Raw genomic sequence first — 3603 nt, forward strand, 5'->3', positions numbered from 1 at the left:
CATTACCTTGTTCCGTCACGTTGTGAGCGTCTTATATATACCAGACTACCCCCAATCTAGTAGTCTCCCGATAATTCATGAAGGTTCGAGAAGAACGTGGCGTGATACTAGTCACGTGACCTCGCTGACGCAACAATATATATACACACTCAAACACAAGTGGTTCCTCTGACTCACGTGTTCCCCATGTTTAAAATTAAGATAGCTATAAGTAAAGTTTCCTGTTTTGAATGCATTTTCTATTCATTGTTTATTCAGTATAAAATACATTTATAGAGTACGTACACTAGACCCAGGGTTGTTCTTATGGTATGAGGGAGGGGGGATACACCTCTTTTTGATTTGCGTAGAAATACTTTTACGAATAGCAGTAAAGTAAGGAAATGTAACAAAAATCATTAAAGAATGGTGAGCATTTAAGTACAAGTGACCATTACACTATTAGATGTGGGATTTTACTCCATGTAGAATTGAAGAAGAAGAGTACCCTGATTCCAAATTTTCAGGAAAGTAAATTTTGATGGACTGAGACATGATCTGGCTTCTGTAGATTGGACTAAAGAGTTGAGAGGGGATCTTGAACAGATGTGGGAAGCATTTAGGGGAAAACTGATGTGCATACAGAACCTACATTTTCCCTACAGGAAATAAAGGGGGCAACGGAGCGGAATAAGTCAGTATGGTTTAGTAAAGGTTTAAGAGATCATATTAGGGATAAACACAAGAAATTTAAACTTACTGGAAGCAAGGACTACAGGAAATCAAGAGAGCTGGTTAAAAGGGCAAAACTGTGTATGAAAGAGGATTGGCTGAGAGAATTAAATCAAACAATAAGAAATTATTTAGGTGTATGATGGGTAAGCAAAATGTTAGGATGGGGATTGGGCCTCTTAAAAATAATAGTGGGGAGCTGATCTTGGAAGATTATGTGATGGTAAACTTATTAAATTATATGTTCTCTTCAGTTTTTACGAAGGAAGATACAGGTATTATGCCTCAACCAGAGCACTCAATATATGGGAAAATATGGATGTAAAATATAATTTTAGGTTCTGAAATTGTAAGAGAAAAGTTGGAAACCTCAAAATTGATAAATTTCCTGGACCAGACAATTTTAATCCTAGAGTTTTAAAGGAACTTAAATATTTTAGTTGTGAACCACTAGCTAATATGTTTTATAGGTCATTGAATAGTGAAAGAGTATTAAGAGATTGGAAATTGGCTAATATTAGCCCAATATTTAAAGAAGGTGATAAACATTGTCCAGGCAATTATAAACCATTTAGTCTTACATCAGTAGATGGAAAGGTTTTGGAGAATGTGATTAACGATGCATTGCAGAGTCACTTGAAGAAGTTTGATATTGTGTCAAAGAGCCAGCAGGGAAAGTCTTGTTTAACAAATCTTCAGACATTCTTTGAGGATGTTACTGCAAGAGTTGATGAAGGAAATACTGTGGATTTGGTTTACCTTGATTTTCAGAAAGCGTTTGATAAGGTGCCTCACATAAGACTTGTTACAAAAATTAAATCTGTGGGGGATGAGGAAATGTTATTAAATTGGGTAGAAAATTGGCTGAAGGGTATAAAGCAGAGAGAAATAATTGGAGTTAGATCTGACTGGATCACAGTTACAAGTGGTGTGCCTCAGGGCTCTGTGCTGGGTCCTCTGCTGTTTGTGATTTATATTAATGATATTGACTCTGGAATGGCTAACAAAATTTTGAAGTTTGCAGATAACACAAGATTTTTGGGTTGGCTAACTGTATCAGAGATGCTGCAGGCTTACATGGAGATTTAGATCATTTGATGCATTGGACCGATACGTGGCAGATGATGTTTAACTATCCAAAATGTAAGGTGATACACTTGAAATACACATATTATTGAAACAGTGTGGTTATATAAGTTTAAATTTTAAACATAAATTCACACAAATGTGTAGAACGCTGGGCCTTCATAGAAGTTCACACTTATCATTTACAAGCTGAATGCCCGTCAAATGAAGGGAAATATTACAAACAAAAACAAACATACATACATAATCCCACCACCACAAACAGCTTTCATAATGGGAAGAGCAAAAGAAAGAGTTAAATGCCCAAGGTGTTATTTGCTAAAGAAGATGAACGCAACGCAAACCACACACACAGACTACTAGTCATTTATTGTTCAGAGTTGTGCTCTAAACACCACCGAATCTTAGTCTTCCTCTTTGTATCCGACATAATTGGATTCTGGAATAGCAGTTTGTAATGTCTTTTGCATGGTACTGTTGTTAGATTCTAATGACAGATGTCTTCAAAACAACGCTCTTGCTAAACAAGAACCACTTTGAAAGTCTGAGAAGTTCTTGCAGTTACCAGTTGTTTATCATAACAACCATGTTGTTAATACATCGCCATTGTTACAGAGATCAACCTTACGTATCAAATAATATGCTATTTTACACAAGCAAATACATGGAACGTTATACAAATTTGTGTGAGCGTTTACAATAAAACAATCATTGTATATACAAACATATTTCTATTATTTCATGGAAAAACAATGTTTTCGCCCATCTAGGATTCCATCATTCCATTCATTGCGAGATAAGTGTGAATAAAACCTACACCAATATAACTGCTTATATTGCAATATTGTTACGCTGCTTAATAACAAGCAGTGCTGAGCCAGGTATAAGTTTCGTCTGAGAAAAATTAAATTAAAGAGTCGTGAAAAATAATTCATGTTCACCGGTTTCAACGAGCTTTAAAAAAATGATGTTATTCAGAGGATAACAACCAATTACAGCATGTGCATCATATTCGATTTACGAATGTTAGAATAAATTACTTGGGATATGTTTGACGACGTTATATATATATAATTTTAGTTTCTTGTGGTAATATATTTTCTATTTCCGTTAAAATATACAATCTCAAGGCGAAACTCGCGCTAAAATAACTAAAAAGCGGAGTAATGTATAACGTTACATTAGCGACTTTTCATCAAGAAACAATATAATCGTATTCTTACAAATCACATTGAAATAAGCGATAAATATAAAGCGCTTTCAATACACTAACCCGCTCTTCCTCAGGGGGGAAAAAAAGCATTGTGTTAGTGTTAGCATTGAAATACTTAGCCCTGTCCAATTGCATTACTAATCCATTATAAAGGAAAATCATGCTTCAGGGCTCAACCGTTGCCTCGCCCAAACATGTTCCTTTGATTTCTGTATGAAACTCGTGTTTTACACTTAATCTTTGTATGTGACGCAACTAGTGTTTTCCAGGGAGTTGGGAGATCATTTTGGGTCCCTTAGACAACAATGTTTAGCCATCCTCTCCTTCAAAAAACAAACGAAAGCATTATGTAAATATAAGACAGCAGTACTAAGTTATTGAAAGCAAATCAAAAAACAATCCCCTTTAAACTGGCAAAATATTTTTTAAAAACTGTTTAAACAGGCAAAATATTAAAAAACTAGTTTAAACATTTATTTTCGATATAACAGGTTTAAGTTAAAAAAAAAAGTAATTCAGTTAGTAAGAAATAACGATAACAAATGTATAGTATTAAAATGCAATACGGTCTTCATTAACAATAACTATATAAC

The sequence above is a fragment of the Limulus polyphemus genome, unplaced genomic scaffold (assembly GCF_000517525.1).
Source record: "Limulus polyphemus unplaced genomic scaffold, Limulus_polyphemus-2.1.2 Scaffold4278, whole genome shotgun sequence".
Taxonomy (NCBI): Eukaryota; Metazoa; Arthropoda; class Merostomata; order Xiphosura; family Limulidae; genus Limulus; species Limulus polyphemus.